Below are 19,242 nucleotides of genomic sequence, written 5' to 3'. Positions count from 1 at the left end.
AAAAGAATACAAAGAAGAACAAATCGCAGCGAAATTGCACTCTCATCACCCTGAAATATAATTTTTATTTTAACAGGACTGGAAAACTACTGCTTTGCATCACTTCATCTGTAAGGGCATTTCACAGCTTTGTCCCCCCATGAGCTATGGTCCTTTCCCTGTAGACATTTTTGTCTTCGGAAGAAGAAAATTTCCATGTGTAGCGCGTAAAAACACTGCGAGCGCGTGTGCAGCCATAGAGAAGGCACTATAGTCGGATATAATGGCGGTACATATAGGCCCCCTAGTCGGATACAACGCAAGAATTAAGCGGTTTTCCCCGTCAGAGGACCCCCTTCCAGCCACTGGCGTCGGCCGATTCCCATGAGCCTGCTAACATGACAGTGTGGGAAGTGGCAGATCACACTCCCTCTCCCTGCATTGTATCATGGGAATCGGCCGACGCCATTGGCTGCAAGGGAGTCCTTTGATGGAGAAAACCTGCTTCGTTCTTGAGTTGTATTCGACTATTAGAAGTTAGAAGGCTTGTCCCTTCTAGTCGTGTGTCTGCTGTGTACAGATTTTTCCATATTTATCTGTCCGGATTTTAATCAATTCCTGTGCGCCAGCTCATGACCTAATCGAGAGCAAACATCGCTCACAAGGTAGCATATAGTTTTGACTACGCTCTTTGCGATGTAATGAAACATCGGTATACCTGCCTGAATTTTTTTTCAATCACTGAAATACTGGTGTCACCCACGGGCGCAGTTTCCGGGAAGGCTGTCAGAGCAGGCGAAACTAAGCGAAACAAGAGGCTGCGACCCCTGGCGGTTGGGTTAGCAAACGATGGTGTGTGGGCAGGTGTGGGAACGTTGTGCGGTTCCTCGAAGGTGCCGTATAGACGGCAAGAAGTTCTTTTTCGTCGTTCTCGTGCAATATCCGCTGTTGTATCAAATTAATAATCAAACTTAATGCGAAACCCTGTAATATCAGAGAAACCGAGGAAAACAGTCAGGCAGGAATCCAGCTGGTTTCAGTCTGCCGCAGTAAAGAGGTGCGTACAGAGAGCAGAACACAAGTCTAGAACGGCCGGACTGTGTGTTCCGCAGCTCCCAAAGCCGCTGCGACAAGGAAGGCAAAAAGTAACAATGAAATCTTACTGCTCATGCTTACATCCAGACCATTTTTAACCAAATGTTGTCGCTAGAAAAAAGCGCCCGTGTGCTGTGCGATGTCAGTTCACGTTAGATCTTCAGGTGCTCGAAGATATTCCGGAGCCCTCCACTACGGGACCTCTCACTTTTTTCTTTCACTCCTTCCTTTATCCCTTCCCTTACGGCGCGGTTCAGGTGTCCACCGAGATGTGAGACAGATGCTCCAAAATCATAGCATTCATTAGAAGGAAAGCTGGCGGCTCTGCACTTCATCCACCATCATCCACGTACCACGGACGCCCGAGGCACGCCGGGAAGGCAGCCCTATGGATTGACATTTGGTGGCGTGTGATGATGCTACGGATAGTATTTTTTATTCAGTTTCGATTTCATCAATGTAGTTTTTAGTAATGTTTTGTGCTCTTTGTGGTTGAGTGGAGCAACGCACTTGCTACGCTTTCCTACGCCCCGCGATGCTGTATATGTTGCAGTCCAGTCAAATATTATCGACCCGGAATATTTAGAACACCTGTCGTCCTCAAGCTCGATTCAACTGTGATCGTATTCTTGAAACTGCCCACTATACGAATGCGACTGATGTGCGAGCACGGGTTGCAAAAAACAAAGCTGTGCCAGAAACAGTTCTTGGCCTTGTAGCGAGTGCCTGTGTATGCCTGCCATCTTAATGCGGAAGACAGCGATAACTCCGAAAAGGCGGAGCTACCAGCATTCCTGGTCACGTGTGGGCGCGCAGGTTGACACGACGCCCCATTTCTCGATCACTCATCTCTCTCTCTCTTCCCCTTTCTTCATTTCTTTCTTTTTTTCCTTCTCTGTCTCTCTTTTCCCCCTTTCTTCATTTCTTTCTTTCTCAATGCAATCTCTACTACTACTCTTTTCCGGAACCACGGACGCTCGATCTCCCGTGACGGTACTCTCTTGGCTGCCGGGTGGCTCAGAGGTTATGGAGCTCAGCTGCTGACCCGAAAGACTCGGGTTCGATCCCGGCCGCGGCGGTCACATTTCGATGGAGGCTATATGCTAGAGGCCCGTGTACTGTGCCATATCAGTGCACGTTATAAAGGATCCCAGGTGGTCGAAATTATCCCCAGCCCTCCAGTTCAGCGTCCCTCGTAGCCTGAGCCGCTTTGGAAAATTAAACCCGATAAATAAAACCTTTACCGGCACCCTCTTCTTTCGTAAACAAATCAGTCTGTTCAGGACCACAGTGAAGTCTACACGTGGCTTTCCTTGGCCTTTCGGCCAGACGAAGCCGCAGTTTAAAAGCTCACTTCAATGGCCTGCAGCATCAAGTAACGCGGAGTGTTCAGAAAATCTTCTTGTTACGCCTGTTGCACGAACGCAGCGTGCATTTCCTGTACTGCTGTATCTTAAAGTTGATGCTTTATCCGTTAAATGCACTCTTATGTTTTCGACATGTTTGACTCAATCCATTGTCATCGGCGCGCTTACTACGCGGCGCCAATTCACGTCAATGAATACTTCAGATGGAGAAAGTAAATCGAACACAGCAGCCAAGGTTCGAAGATAAGGAACCGCAGAAGAAAAGACCTTTGATACTTTAATTTCTGTAATTTATTTGAATTTTCTAATTTTTATCTTGATACAGCCTTCTACTTCGTCGTCTCACGCCTTTTTTTCCCCGCGCAAATACTTCCTTGGCATTCTCCACTTGACATTCACCAATCCACCCGCGTGGGTATGTGCCATATTTACTGAGGTAAAGAAGAAAGAAGACCTTGCGTGGAATGCACCAGTCTTCTCACGCCTATTTTTCCCCGCGCAAATACCTCATTGGCATTCTCTACTGTACCTTGGCCAATCCCCCTGCGTGGGTATGTTGTTGTTGTTGTTGTTAGCCTATCAAAAGATGGCACATACCCACACTGGGGGATCGGCCAAGAATCGGGTGGCTATTCACCTGAACGCAGTTAACAAAAAGGAAAAGCACGTGGGAGCGCAACACCGGTGAATTTTTCGTCATGAACAGAAAAGGGATGAGTGTTTTGATTTTAAAATTTTAAGAATAATAATAAAGAGAGGGATTAAATATTAATGATTTAGTCAAAATGTAATAATTGATAGAAAAGAAAAGGTTGGAACACTTAGCAAGGCAGTCGGTGAGATTCTATCAGGAAATTTTGAACAGCGGTGCAAACAGATCTGTGGCTGAACCCAAATGTGGTGGCGCCAAATGATAGCAAGAGCGGGCTGCTCAAACTAAAGGCCAAGATGCTGCAAGGGCTCCTCCAGCAACCTTTTTCTCAGTGAGTTGAATACAGCCAATACAGCCAAAAATGTTCAATAGATTCTGGCTCACGGCAAAATGCACAAAGGGGAGAGAGCGCCAAACCCGACTTGTGTAAATAGAAATTTAGAGGGGGGATGCGGCAGCGCAGCCTCGTCATTGATACTTCAAGCTGCCGAGAGCAACAAATTTTCCTGTTCCAATAATAAATTTTCCTGTTCCTGTGCCATGATTTCTAATGTGAAGAAGAAGAAGAAGAAGAAAATGCACCATTTTGGCATGTTTTAAGAGAAAAAAGAAGAATGTGCCCTTTTGCTGTTTGGAGGCTGGAGCAACAACAACACTGCGCTGCGAGGCCAGGCTTAAAAGCGGAAGGCATGGGACGCGAGAGGGCCATCAACAGAGCAACAGCGAGTTCCCTCAGCGAACCCTTTTGTGGTAGGCGAACAAGGTTCGTGTGGGCGCTCATTTATTGCGAAGTCCTTGGAACCGTTCAGGCCAGCGTGTCAAGTAGCCTGAAGGACGATCGGCTGGACATGCGGCGGATCGTAGAGGCAGCTCACCGGCCACTGGACCGTTCTTGGTCTTCTAAAGGGAGCAACTTGCTGACGGAGAAAAGTGGCCAAATCTGCTACTCCTTCACGACGCCACCAGTGAGCACTTACTGCCAGGTGCTTGGCATCGCTGGTCCCCTGGCTTATAGTGAAGCGGAGCCCCTGTGCTTAGGCACTCGAATGCATCTGCTGCAGACGCACAACCCTCCCGAGCGCCTACAGACTGTGATGAGACTGTTCCATTTAGAAACTTACAAGCTCTGGCTTAGTTCTCGGGACGACGAACCGAAATGGTTGTTTTCATGGGACCAGTGCAGCCAACCACCCCGAGGTGCAACGTTGTTAACTGTTGACGCATGGTGCAGCGTCTGCAACATCGCAGTCGTCTGTGAAGTGCCTTTCTACCGCTTCAATGCTTCTAATTGTGTCACACTACAAGAAGGTGCTGATGAGGTGGAGTACTGCTACTATAAGGAACTAGTCACTGCTGATGAAAGCAGCCTTCGTTGTCAAGAACGGTCAGCTGCCCAACCGGATATGACTAACATGGACGTAAGTTTAGTGGAGTATATTTGGCCGCTACTATATCCTGAATGGGAGTATTGGGTCCGTCTCCGAAAAGAAGATAGGGGTCAATTGAACGCAAAGATAGCGCTAAACACACATGACGTCGACGAGACCTCGTGCTTCACTGTCCATATCTATACAGAAAAGTGGGTGTTCAAGCGCAGCTGCAACGAAACCTATCCTGTTGTGTGCGTACAGCCTGCAAGGAAGCCGTTTGATGAGTCGCATCTATCCGACAACTGCACGTGGCGCCTGCCGAAAACTAATTTCGACGTCTGCGTTGAAGACCGTCACGTCTATAACTTCACTGCTGCCCAAGATTTCTGTGGCGAGAACTCAATGACGATTTTGCAGGGGTCAAATCTACGGGAGCTCACTGACCTGATTGCCCGTCCGAACTTTACACAAATTCTAGTGTGGGGTCAGCAATACCTGCCCAATCGGGAACCATCTAACGATACGTGTTTCGCCACCAGCATGCTATTATATCCACCGGAGAGACTGCCTCGCAACTGCGCCGACAAGTTTCCATATATATGTATTCAAAACAAGACGACTGACAGCATTACGTCCCCTGAGCAGAGCGGCGAGTTCTACTGCGAGAACATTGATAAGATTGCAGGAATCCGGCCGCGGAATTGCTTGAACCGCCACGCCATGACCTTTGAAGAAAGTGTCGAGGCTTGTGAACAGCTTGGGATGTACCTAATACCGGAGGGGCTGCAGGATATCGACTACGAGCGGCTGACCGGTACACAAGGGAACGGTACGCACGGCAGCGGAGTGGCCCGCACCTGGCTGCACCCACTCAGGAACTGCAGCGGAATGTGCGTGGCCCTCGAACGAATCGACGGCACCTTGCTTCAACAGGGAATGAACTGTTCGGAGAAACTGCCTTCCGTTTGTTTGTACCCGCCGGCAATATTTCCTCTTCCAGCGCTTGGCGAAGAGGGCTGTGAGAAAAACAATGACTGGCCAGAACCGAGCACGGACGTCACTGCTGGCGACTACAGCAATCCAGACATCGCGGGAACCACCCCGTCCAAGTGTGGCAATGGTGGCCGGCGCTCAGATCACAGCGCGCTATCCTGTGTGTCGCCTGAGCTGCGAGAGCAGTGGAAGCTTTTGGAGCAGTCACCGGATGTTGATATAATCTCTGAGCGCTTAGATACGGTGGTAGATGAGATAACGTCCACTCCGGATATCGAAACTATGTGTCATCACGTGCAGCAGGTATTGAATAGGTTCGACGAGCTGGCTGCAGCGCTTGACAATGTGGAGAAGGCAAAAGAAAAGGACAAACTGGCAAAAGCGCTCGTTCGATTCATGAGCAGAGTTATGCTGATGACAAAACTCTGGAGCTGCATACCCGTGGAGGAAAGACTAGATCTCGCCGCCGAACTATTCAACAAAGTGCAACGTTTCGCTTCGCTGCCGTCTCACAGCTGAACACTGCCGCAAGGAAATGGAAATTAAAGGAGTTATTAAGCTTAAATCGGGACTCCCATATTTGCGCTGGGAGCACTGTCTGCTGATTAATTCTCGGGCATTTTAATGCAGTAGAAGAATAAACTGAGAACGCCTGGAGTAGGCTGTATTGGTTGCTTTTTGGACTCTCAAGATGGCGTATACCCACTCCGGGAGAGTGGTCAAGGCACGTGCAGGCGGTAAACTGCTGGAAACAGAAGCGTTTGGGGGGGGGGGGGGTAATAATAGGGTATAGGCTGACACGTTGGACGCCGCAACGACAGGGGATCTGTTATAGGAGATAAAGACGGGACAATGGCTTTATGTGCAAATTCGGATATAATTCATATAATGTTTCAAGTTCCCATTGACTGAGCCGGGAGGAAAAAAAATTCCGAACGGGAGTCGCTGCGTTACCATTCGCGGGAATGGCGTTTTCGGCGAAGACTAGGATGGGAGATGATGATGAATATGAACAAATGAAGAGGAGGTTGACGCACAATGCTTACATTTTTACTATTCATGGCAGAATGGAATTCTTCCGGGCTAGTTGGTGTGACTCAATTCCGTTGGGTTTGTCCATGGCAGCCCAAACCGGCGAACTCCAAAAAACGAAAAAAAAAATGGCAGCCCGCACGGGGTACAATCAATCATTTCCAAATACGCCTCCGCCCTCAAAACTCGGGCTCCCTAAAGACATCATAGAGCGTTATAGCATAGCGCGATCCGCTACCGTGAACCGCTTCCGCGGCGAGCCACTGCGCGTGCGCAGAACGCCATGAGGGCGCCACGTGCCCGTCATCTGCTTGCGCGCCTGCTGCGTCAGTAGTGCCCGCGGAAACGGATCACGGTAGCGGATCGCGGATCACGCTATGCGATAACTCTCCAGCACTGCTCTGGTTGCCTAAAGCCTGTTTCACATGCACGCGAACCGCTCGCGAATTCCGCCGCCGCGGCGAATACACCCTCTCTCAAGGAAGCTCCAGCGGCTGGAGCGGCGAGGTTAATAATAATAATAATAATTGGTTTTTTGGGGGAAAGGAAATGGCGCAGTATCTGTCTCATATATCGTTGGACACCTGAACCGCGCCGTATGGGAAGGGATAAGGGAGGGAGTGAAAGAAGAAAGGAAGAAATAGGTGCCGTAGTGGAGGGCTCCGGATTAATTTCGACCACCTGGGGATCTTTAACGTGCACTGACATCGCACAGCACACGGGCGCCATAGCGTTTTTCCTCCATAAAAACGCAGCCGCCGCGGTCGGGTTCGAACCCGGGAACTCCGGCTCAGTAGTCGAGCGCCCTAACCACTGAGCCACCGCGGCGGGTGCGAGGTTCGGGCAAGTTGGAAATTTTCGCGGCGGCGACGCGGCAGCACCGCATCTCAACCAATGACGGCCCGGCGTTGCTACGCGAGTTTGTACGCCGCACGTACTAACTTTTGCTTATAAATGAAATTTTATAAAGTGCTGTTTAATGCTTAAAACGCAAGAATTATATTTATTTAAATAAACTGTGAAAAGAAATGACAAAATAATGTTCTAGTTCACTGTACCATGGAGGGAGGAAGGAAGGAAGGAAGGAAGGAAGGAAGGAAGGAAGGAAGGAAGGAAGGAAGGAAGGAAGGAAGGAAGGAAGGAAGGAAGGAAGGAAGGAAGGAAGGAAGGAAGGAAGGAAGGAAGGAAGGAAGGAAGGAAAATGTTTATTGAGCTCTAGAGAGTAGGTGAGCAATTTGGCGGAGTCAGGTGTGTCGTCCGTCTTCTTAGCAATGGTCGTCTGCCCCTAGTCCAGGGCTCCGCTGAATGCCGCTGCCAGCTGTGCTCGCCGGATTAGCCCAAGTTGGACGTCCTGACGGTCGCTGGAGAGCATTCCTTCCCATTGCTCCGCACTCGGGTTTGGTATTTTTGGTTCCACCTCTATTTTCTGGCAGGCCCACGTTATGTGATAGAGCGTGGGTGTTTCATGTCACCATGGACATTTGTCTGTGTATTGTGTGGGTTGTGTTTTGTTGAGTGTATTTAGATTCAGGTATGAGCCCGTCTGTAGCAGCCTCCAGGCGACGGCGTCTTCCCTGGAGAGAGATTTATGTGGTGGGGGGTACCGTTTCCTGCAGCCTTTGTAGTGGTTTAAGATTGCCGAGTAATCTCTAGGGACAGGTAAGGCTTCCTCGAGGTCGCTTGTGGAGGGAGCTCGGTAGAAAGTGTACCCTCGAGCTACCCTGTCGACCGCTTGGTTGCCTTCCACTCCCGCGTGTCCCGGCGTCCATACCATCGTATGTTTTATTGGTTCTTCTTCTGTGCTTTGTTTGGGTCGGTCCCCAGAGCGGAGTATGCGGAGCGCTTTGTGACCTATTCTGCCTAACATGAAGTTTCGGCATGCCGTTTGAGAGCCGGTTAGTATTGTTAAGGATCGCTTAGTCCGGTAGCCCTCCGCTGCCGCTAGAGCGACGGCCACTTCTTCAGCCTCGACTACCGTGCAGTCCCGTAGCGACGAGCTGATGATTTCCCGCATGTCCGAGTTTATCACAGCTGCTACCGCTTTGGGGTTGTTTTGTCCCGTCCTTCTGGGGTATGTGGCTGCGTCCACATACACCGTTGTTGTCTGGCGGGCTAGTTATTTTTGGATGTACTCGGTTCTCGCCTTTCTGCGTTCTTCGTGTAGGTTGGGGTCCATGTTCTTGGGGATGGGGGTTACTCTAATTGTGCCTCGTATGCCGTCCGGGATAGTCGCGGTTCGCTGGATTTCTTGTATTTGTTCGTTGCACCCCAACTTCTGCAGAAGCTCCTTGCCTGACGGAGTCTGCTGTAGTCTCTGCAACTGGGCGACGTGTTGTGCCTCTCTCAGTTCATCAAAGTTGTTATGAAGTCCTAGTGCTAAAAGCTTCTCTGTGGATGTGCATTGCGGTAGATGGAGTGCTGTTTTGTATGCTTTGCGTATAATCGTATCAATCTGTTGGATTTCGCTTTTCATTGGGTTGTAGTATGGAAGACTGTAGGTGACTCGGCTGATCACCAGGCTCCTGACCAGCTTTAGCGTGTCTTCTTCTCGCATGCCCGAGCGTTTATGGGAGACGCGCGTGATCACGCGGGCAACTTGTAGGGTGGAATCTTTGAGTAGAGCAAGTGCATGTGTACACCGTTGGTTTGATTGTATCCACATGCCCAAGATTTTCCTGCCTCCGTGACCCGCGCGAAAAAAATAAAGCGCCGCTTTCGCGTCGCGTTTTCGGGGTTGCCAGACAACATAACTCACAACGACATGATTTGTCTCTGTTACCGCATATATAATATGCGCTTAAACTTACAGAACACTACAATAAAAATAATCTTAGTGTAATTAGACAGCGACAATTTTTTTTTTGAAGTGTATTTATCAAGTTGAATTTCAAGCAGCAAGATTGTGTGCGAAACTGCGACTATGTGCCTTCCGCATGCTGAGAGGCCGCTGTTTGTTTACAACTTCACAAGAAAATGAGTTGTCGGCCGCTTACTACCGAGCAGAAGAGGCGATTGCTACTATTAAGAGGGATGCTGATACTGAAGCAAGAACAAATGCGGGTCAGGAGGTCTATTTGGGTGCGGCCTGCATGGTTGAGGAGAAAGCAAGAGAGCGAGTACCATACACTGGTAATATTATTTCAAATTGTCTTGCCAGCATTAGCGATGAGAAACGAAACTCTGGAGCTTATGTGTTTGTTATATGAAGTTTCAGGTTATGAGAGAACAGGATCCGGAGCTCTTCTTCAAATATTATCGAATGACCCCCGAACTCTTTGATCTAATTCATGGCCGTGTGCGGGAGAGGCTCACAAAGATGCACGTCGTTCAAGAGCCCATCTCATCTGGCGAGCGTCTGGCTATGACATTAAGGTAACTTAGTGGCATGGAGCAATGTATGGCCCACTGTTGTGTTCACTTTGTATGTGTGCTTATTTGGAACCCACACATTTGTCATAGGAAAGTTGTCCAGCCAAGTGCAGATGTATGTAATATGCAGATATAACTCAGATATGCGCAACAGATTGATGTGATAGCGATTTATGGCCTTTAGTTTTTAAAAATGAATTAACACCGTCCTGCAGATACGTACTGCACCCGATTAAAAGCATGCCTTAAGAATTGCATTAAAAATAATGCTTATATGATCTGTAAAATATGTACTGCATGGTTTTGGGTGTCATTGCTGTTCTGAAAAGACACCTGTGGGAGAATGGACGTTTGTTTGTACTTTCTAAAATGCTTGGCATGCGTCAGGTATCTATGCTCAGGTAATGCCATTGTTGGCATCGCCAAGGACTTCCGTGTTGGGCTGGAGACTGCACGAGAAGCGATCCACTTGACTCTCCAAGTACTGTGGGATGATCTCGCTCCTCAGTATATGAAGGTACGTCATTTAGAATAAATGCATGCTGTTGTGCAATGTCAGTCCACCCCTTGCAAGACCCAGGCTATTTTTCTAAGATTCTGTGATGTTATATATGCTTGCTTAAATCCTGTGGTGGCTTTCCCCAGAGGCACAAATTTTGTCAAAACTGTGTTTTAACTATTTCATGTAATTGGCATCACCGCTGTGGCTTGTACCCTTGCAGCCTCCAAATGAGCAAATGTGGCAGAACATTGCTGATGGCTTCTGGAAGAGGTGGCAGTTTCCGAACTGCCTCGGATCTGTGGATGGCAAGCACGTTCAGATTGTGGCACCAGCAAACTCTGGCAGCCTATACTACAATTATAAGGTAAATGACAGATAAGTAGTGAATATTCGAATGTTTTGATTTAAATGCAAAAATTGGGGTGTTGAACCTTGTACATATAGGTGCATGATTGCACGTGCTCAAACACTGACAGATTCACTTACTTGAACATAAACTGTTTTTAGGCATTGAAATTTTCTGCGTCTCTTTGCTGCCTCCTACCCAATTTCTTTTTTACTTTTTCCTGTGGCCATGTCTATTGCTCAAAAGTGCCTTTTTGTGCTTATTTGTTACAGGGCACATTTTCAGTCGTGCTTATGGCTGTAGTAGACAGCGGATATCTGTTTCGTCTCATCGACGTTGGGGCTCCTGGCAGCATAAGTGATGGAGGCGTCTTCAAACGCTCTCCAATTGGCCGAAAACTGCACGCTAGTCTGCTGCAGCTGCCTTCGCATTCACAGCTACCTGGCTCCCACAAAACACTCCCGTTTGCCTTTATAGGGGATGAGGCTTTTCAGCTGCAAGAAGACTTTATGAGACCATTCCCTGGATCTAGGGAAGACCCAGCTGAGCGAATATTCAATTACCGTCTGAGCCGTGCACGGTGTGTGTATTTTCCATATCCTGTTCAAAGGAAAAGTATATAATTTTCAACTAGTGTTCATTTTGACACCGTAATTATGCTCTTATGCAAAGCAAGTTCCATGGTATAAGTGTAACAAAGTGAAAACTTTGGTAAATTAGATAAATGGGCTAGTTGTGTATTCATCCACACTAAATAAAACGGGAGCAGTGGGCAAAAAACTTCTACACGAGAATAGATCACACAGATGGAAGGTTTGTGTTGTTTGCTCTCTTTTTGTGCATTGCTGCCCCTCCTTTCCCCTTTTGTTCATTATGAGAACACCGAATAGCTAAGCGGTAACTTGAAAAGGTAAGTATTACTGCAAAAGCTGAGGCAGAAAAAAAGTTGTGGTTTCAACATTACTATACCCCTAACCTACTCGGTACAAAAAATTACCTGCTATTTTTCATTGTTTTTAATAAACGGTTAAGGACACTGTTTCCTGCTTTATTGCCACCACAAACTTATGCTCTAATTCTGAGCTTGTTCTTTTCCCTGCTGTGCAACTTTAAATTCATTTACTTTGTTGTTTACTTAGCGCAACTAAAAAATATTTGCACATGAAGGCCCGATTTTGTCGTTTGTACGAATCACCTTGCTGTGAATGCATTTTCCTTTTTTATTTTTGCAGGAGATGTGTAGAGAATGCCTTTGGCATTCTGCAGGCACGGTTCAGAATCTTTCGTGGCCCCATCAACCTGAGTCCTGAAAATGCCGAACGGGCTGTGAAGGCAGCGTGCGTGTTGCACAATTTTTTGTGCATGGAGTCCAATGGACGCTCTTCATATATCCCAGTTGGATTTGCCGACCATGAAGATGTATATGGCAATATGATTGACGGTGCGTGGAGAGCAACAGCTGACACAGATTCGGCAACATTTGGCCTGCAGCCAACGCATGCACGGGAGTGTGCTCACTCGGCATTGCAGGTGCGCAAGCAGTATGCAGCGTACTTTGCGAATGAAGGAAAAGTGCCCTGGCAGTGGAAATTACTGGAAATTGATGAACCCAATTGTGAAGAACTGCAAGCATAGTGCCTCAATATTGTGGAACTATTTTTCTGGAAAAAGATGTCGGGCTTCAGAAGAAAAATTGTATTGTGCCGGGTCATACCAGAAGAGAGGGTAACTAAAGGGCTGACAGTCTAGCTCGCGAGCTTTCATACCGAGCGGGACAGTCAATGGACCCGGATACCACTATTACAGTGGAACCAATGTACGCGGAAATACTAAACCATCACAGAGGCAAAAGGATAATGTATCCACCACCCCACCCATCTTTGACACAACATGAAGCAGTCGGCTGGCGAAGGCTGCAGACAGGAACATTCTCAAATCTACACATCCTACATAAAATGTTTCCCAGTCAATACAGGGACACATGCCCATGGTGTGGGGCCATCCCAACACTATATCACATCACATGGGAGTGCAGAAATAACTTCTCTTTCCACAAAGAAGAAAAACTCAGTGCGGAACAGTGGGAGGGCCTGCTCACCAGCGGCGTGCTCGTGCTCACAGTCCAAAAAGGATTGGTGCAGCACGCTTTCAAAGTGGCCAGGCTCAGCGGTGCTCTGGAATAGGGGCACCGACCACTCAAGACGATGGAGACTTCAGTAAAACATGAAGACCTCTGTTAGCCGCTGAAAGCTGTAAATAGAGCAATAAAGTTTTTCCATTCCATTGTAATAAATGTTTCTTTAACTAATTTATTTTTTCACTGTTTTCCGAAATTCCTTTTTCAAAATATACCGACAACTCCCCATTCTTCTTCACTGACAGCTTTACTCGTCCACATAATGAGCTGCAACTTGCAGAAGTTTCATCTTGAACTGTCCTCGCAGACGCTGTGCGCACAGTCTGTGTTTGTCCCCCATAAAAAGCCCGAACAGTTCTGAAGCGTCGGCTCGTTTGGAAGCCAATTCTCCGAAGATTCCTATTTCTTTTTCGAAAGCCTTATCCTGCCCCCCACCCCCCTTTTTTTGTGGACCAGATGATGTGTTGCTGGCTGGTGATGGGGCTGAAAGATCCAGTCCCATCTTCCTGTGTCTGGGTGGTAGAAAAGTCTGAAGCACCCAGATCGGCTTCAATGCAAATGATGCTAGGTCTTCCAGTCTGGAGACACGTGGTGCTCGTTTTGTCAAACGAGTCCACGTCTTGAATATCTACGAGGTTCCCGCTCGTCCTGCATGGATAATACACATTGCAAAAGCACACTAAATTTCAAAATTTGTGTAAAACTACCATGACTTGTGGCCCAAACATTTTGCAGCTTGTCATAAGCTGATTATGAATAAAATGAAACATGCAGAGAAATGAACCGCAAGCTATTGCCAACACTTTGACACTATAATACGCAGAAGTAATTCAACTGCACACAGTACATTTCAAAGGTATACCTTAGGCACATATGACTGAGCTGAAAGAAATACTCAGGATATTCCAGTGCGTCAAGGAGAAACAGCAACTGATTATAATGGGGCCACCGCACACTGACGACATTGTCCACGCTGGCGCCACTTTTCGTTGTAGTCACTTTACATTTCTTCATAAAAGTGTCTCGTAGTGATTTCCAGCGCTTCATTACTTGCGTCACTGTAAAGCAGTAACAAAGCGTTAGTGTGAGCATTTACACATATATGCGCTCGCAGGAAGGTGATGCAACTAATAAAATTGCTGGATAAATTTATTTTCTGCAGGAAAGAAAAAACAAACTCGAGGAGCCTGCATCAGTCACACTAGCTTCCTACCGCTAATATTTTCTTACAGGCATATTCATGCCAATCAGATGTCAAGAAACAACACGTACAGCTTGCAATGATCAAACTTCTCTCGCAAATAGACATAGAAAGTGCGGCGGCACGCTCTCTGCCAGCGAGACAAGTACGAAAACGGCAGGTAAACATGCCAAGTTCACACGCTTGTCGAGGCGAATACCACAAGCATACCACAAGCAGGGCAACCACATACGTGTGCACAGATTTGGTACATACCGTCTACGCCGAGGGCATCTGCTATAGCTCGCCAAGCCCTGGTCACGTTTCATGTTGTTTTTGTAGTTGCGGTCGCGTTCGTCCCACAGGACGCGACGCTTCTCCACCTCAGTTTTAGGGCCTCGTTGAAGGTTGCTTTGTCCATTTCAGGTGAACACCATGCGCGAACGAAATCACGGTAGCACGTGGTTTCTTTGACGCACGCGCCAGTTCAGCCGAAGAAAAAAAAAATGCGCCAAAGAGGTTCCTAGTTTTTTTTTTTCTCTCCTCTATGTCTATGTTTAGGCTTTTATGCGGAGCAGGGGGTCTCCACTGACGGCCACCTAACAAGATCAACAAACCCATTTATAACTCAAGCCGATAATAAACGTTTTCCAATCCAATCCAATCCAACATATTTACGTCAGACGTAGGCATGAGCGTAGGAGAGCCGCGAGCAACGAGCCGACGGCCGCCGCCTTCCTCCTCACTCTCATGTAAACACGGAGCAGACGACGTCTCACGTTGCAAGCGTCGCCTCTCGAGCTGCTGCGCAGCAGACCCATATATGTATTCCTTCTGATCATACCTGTGTAGCCGAGACAGAAATAAAATCTCAGTTAACCCCTAGCACAGAGAAGTCCTCAGTTTATTAAGCCATCCTGCTGTAAACAGGCACGAAACAGTATGCAAAGCACTTATCTGCCAATGTGCTAAGCGGTCTCCTGGAGGAATATGTGTTCCAGTATTCGAGCCATGCTGCGATTTTCACAGATGCCTCTCAGCAAGGCGAAAAGCTAGCAGTAGGTGTTTATTCCCGCACACTAGATTGGAGTTATTCTATCCGGGTTCCTGATTATACTCCAATTTTTGCTGGTGAATTCCTCGCTATTGGTCTGGCCCTTCAAAAAGTTCCTCGCAATATTTCTGAAGTTATCATTCTCTCGGACTGTCTCTTATTCTTGGCAGCGCTAGAAAATTCGGCAACTTGCCTCGTACCGATCCCTAATGTACTTTGTGCCACGAGATGTCCAAGAGGTGCGTTTTCAGTGGATCCCAGGACACCGTGGCATTACTTCAAATTCGATGGCCGATTTCTTAGTGAAATCAGCCATCAATGGGCCTGTTGCCCGTGTCATCCGGCCTCAACCTTCTGACCACGTCCCGTTACGAACGTTACCAAATACACCATTACCTTAGCCATGAGCCCATCCTTGGTACAGCGGATTTCGAGCATTTAAAATTGCCATGGATCATGCGTTCTTGCACATCAAGGCAATGTGAGGTTTCCATGAAGCTGCTGCGCTGCAGGATTCCTCGCCTTAATATATATTTAGGCCGTTCTGGGTTCATGCTGTCGAATCTATGTGCGCCCTGCGGGGACGTTGAAACGACAGATATTTCTTCCTCCACTGCCGGCGGTTTGCAAGGCAGAGAATTCAGTTCTTGCAAAATCCTCTCGCTCAATTAGGGCTGCCGGTTACTCTTCCCGTCCTCTTCTCCTTCGGTGCAACCGTCAAAGGGCACGCCATTAAGCAGGTGTGTCAGCTTCTTCACAAGTATATTATTGAAACCGGGAGATTGTTGTGTTAACTTCTCGATGCAATTTATTTCCTCTCAAAATTATTTTCTTTCTGATAAATTCTTTAAAATTTTGTTATTCAACCCACACAGCTATGTTTCCTCGATTTTCATTCCGATTTCCTCAATATCTCTCAAAATTCGTTATTTTCTCTTTCTCTCAGATTCCTCTATATTTATGAGCCGCTTGATATAATCCTGGATGAGCTTTTTCCTGTCTGGATCTGCACTAAACCCTGATCAATCCCCCACCGCGGGTATGTGCCATCTTATTTGAGGCAACAAAAACAGCAACAAGGTTAAGCTGTGAAGAAGATTACGCAGTTTGTGAGGCAACAACAACAACTACGCAGTGCTTAAAAGTTTAAGACATGGGACGCGAGAGGGCGACAAACAGCGCAACAGCGAGTTCTCGTTTCTCAGTCGCCGAATCAACCTGTCGCAGGATGACATCGTTCGTGGTGGTGCTCATTTAACATATTAACACATTATACTGTCACACCATACCCTTAATAATAACAGCCCCAACATAGATTCCTGCGAAGCCCCTGTAGTAACTGGCAGATTTGTGGACTGGATACTATTTATTTCCACCATCTGCTGGCGGTTTTCTATAAAACTGAATAATATTTTAAAGGCCTCGCCACAAATGCCGCAGCGCTTTAGTTTTTTCAGTAGTATAAGGTTGTCGACCGGGCCGAAATCCTTCTTCAAGTCCAGAAATATTACTGCAACACACCTATTATCTTGCAAAGTCATGTTTATTTTGTGAGACAAACGCAGAAAGGCAGAGGACACGGAATAGTGCGGTCGGAAACCATGTTGCTGCGGACATAGAAGACTATATAAGTTGGTGGAAATTTTTTGTTGCGATGGGCGTATATCTCTCCACTATACTTTTTTAAGGGAAAATTTGACATAGGCCTAGTTCTTGAAAATCTCATTGAATGTCGTTAAAGCTTGTCAATAGACTGCTTATTGGATCGCTTTGGTCCTGTAAGCTCTAACAGAGAGCTTTGTGTATAAATGCTGGAAAAGGCAAGTGACGCTCTGCTCCAGTGGGGGTCATATTTCACGCAAATTTTGCCTTACTCTTCGTTGTTAACAGCAGGTGCACCGTGGCGCACACCATTATACCGCGTATGTCACGCACTGTACAAAGGAAAACGAAGCGCCCGTAAAGAAATAAAATCCACTTGCACCCTTTCACATATGAATAACGCGTACAACACTGCATTCGCTTGCACTGTGCGGGCTGTTGCTTAAGTCATCGCTTTCGTTCTTGCTGCGGAAGTCCGTTCACGGGCGGCACGGATGAATATAAAACAATGCACGAGTACTGGCGGTGCCATCTGTTGCGCGAGGAACGCACCATGCTAAGACCCAGTCACCGATCTCCGAGGCCGGAGCGTCGCGTCTGTTCCATCGGCGCTCGCCTGGGTGCGCCACCGGTTCGCCGAAGGACTTTCCGTTCGAAGCACATGTGCTCCGGCCAGAGTTACAGATGTCTCCAAAATGAATGAATGAATGAATGAATGAATGAATGAATGAATGAATGAATGAATGAATGAATGAATGAATGAATGAATGATCTTTATTTCCATCATCATGGGGCGTCACGGTCGGGGCGCAGCAATTAGGAGGGGGTGGCTCCCAGCCGGCTCTCAGCACCGGAGACCGCGGAGAGAGTCTTGCAGCAAGCTGTCTCCGCCTGACGGATGACGAGTCTTTGCTCATCCGGGTCGTGGCTCCGGATCAGCTCTTCCCAGGTTGCAAGGTCTGGGATGCTTCAACAGCCACGCTTGCAGGAGTAGTGTTTGAATAGCCTGAAACAACTCGCCGATCAACGTCACGCTGCTTATCAGCAAGGCATACGTGTCCAAGGAATAAAATAGTCATCATTACCCAGGTTGCTTAGCTCATAACCACGTGCTCCAACCTTACTATTAGGCGATGAAGTTGTAATTATACTGATTAAAACATGGAGTTAAGGCACTCACTGTATAGTGAATGCGGCGGCCAAAGTCCCACGCATGTCAGTTGCATGCTACGATGTAACGCCGCGTGATAGACAGTCGTTACTCTATGCACAAAATTTAGGCCTTAAAAATCCGGCAACAACGATCTCTGTATGTCACGTGATTCCAACTGGTACACTGATAGCCGCTATAGACATTTCTGCAACGTGCTCAAATCGGCGTGCTCAGGAGTAGGAAAATATTCGGCTTAAGCATGTGTCAACGTTTGCTCGAGAAATTGTTCATTGATTTAATGTATCTTTCTGTGCAAGAATTCATGCGGTGATGGCACTACCTCCTCTCTTCCCTTTACACGAAAACGTATGCAGAAGAGGTGGTATGAGAGGCTGTTGCCTCGCCATGATGGTAGATAGCATCATAGTTGAGCGAAGGGGTTTGACAGCAAGGCCTGTTTTCTGGTGGAATGTCTGCACGCCCAAAAAAGATGCAAAATAAAGGCTAACTGCTTCAACAAGCGTCAAAATGTGTTCAATGAAAAGGTTTTCCCACTTTGAGCACCTTGATCCAATAAAGGGAAAATTGGTTTCGTTGTAATAGCGCTATTCAGGGTGCTAGTTTAAATTTTGTGATATACAAAATTGTGTGTAATACGCCATGAATACGGTCCGTAAAAAAACGGCAGGCTGCCAACAGGCAGCCATAATCGTTGCGACTACGGTAAACTAGCAAAAATATGAAGAGGCCAGCAGTGGCGCGAAGCCGTTGATTTCACTGATTCAGTATAATCAGTGTATTAACGTTATGCTGTCTAGCGCTCCCGCTTAAATGTATATTTTCCTTTGAAAGTACTTAAGGGTCTTTGTTTTGGGGTTTTACTCTTCCACAACTAGGGGTAAAAATCGGGGCGATTTTCACAGCGACAGCAGTTGGGCCCTCGTGCCTTGGTTTCGCGTGGGTGTAGTAGTAGTAGTAGTTGTAGTAGTAGTAGTAGTGGTAGTAGTAGTAGTAGTAGTAGTAGTAGCAGCAGCAGCAGTAGTAGTAGTAGTAGTAACAGCAGCAGTAGTAGTAGTAGAGGTAGTAGTAGTATTAGTAGCAGTGGTAGTAGTAGTAGTAGTAGTAGTAGTAGTAGTAGTAGTTGTAGTAGTAGTAGTAGTAGCAGTAGTAGTAGTAGTAGTAGTAGTAGCAGTAGTAGTAGTAGTAGCAGTTGTAGTAGTAGTAGTAATAGTAATGGTGGTGGTGGTGGTAGTTGCAGTAGTAGTAGTAGTAGAGGTAGTAGTGGTAGTAGTAGTAGTAGTAGTAGTGGTGGTAGTTGCAGTAGTAGTAGTAGTAGAGGTAGTAGTGGTAGTAGTAGTAGTAGTAGTAGTAGTAGTAGTGGTCGTCGTCGTCGCCGCCGCCATAACCGGGG

General features: G+C 47.1%; 1 long non-coding RNA gene across 4 annotated transcripts; it reads right to left on the bottom strand.

The window, feature by feature from the left end:
- Positions 1 to 12,994: 12,994 nt before the first annotated feature.
- On the bottom strand, positions 12,995 to 14,900 carry LOC144120683 (uncharacterized). Of its 4 annotated transcripts, none has more exons than XR_013312471.1 (3): positions 14,299 to 14,900; positions 13,705 to 13,900; positions 12,995 to 13,490 (listed from the first exon to the last, which is right to left on the bottom strand). It is a non-coding gene; the product is annotated as an uncharacterized LOC144120683 (long non-coding RNA). The 4 variants fall into 4 exon arrangements; XR_013312472.1 differs by having other exon boundaries at positions 13,714 to 13,900; XR_013312473.1 differs by having other exon boundaries at positions 13,799 to 13,900.
- Between the last annotated feature and the right edge of the window lie 4,342 nt (positions 14,901 to 19,242).

The sequence above is a fragment of the Amblyomma americanum genome, chromosome 2, assembly GCF_052857255.1.
Source record: "Amblyomma americanum isolate KBUSLIRL-KWMA chromosome 2, ASM5285725v1, whole genome shotgun sequence".
Classification (NCBI taxonomy): Eukaryota; Metazoa; Arthropoda; class Arachnida; order Ixodida; family Ixodidae; genus Amblyomma; species Amblyomma americanum.
The sequence above is the reverse complement of the archived record's forward strand: the minus strand, read 5'-3'. Positions and strand labels throughout refer to the sequence as shown.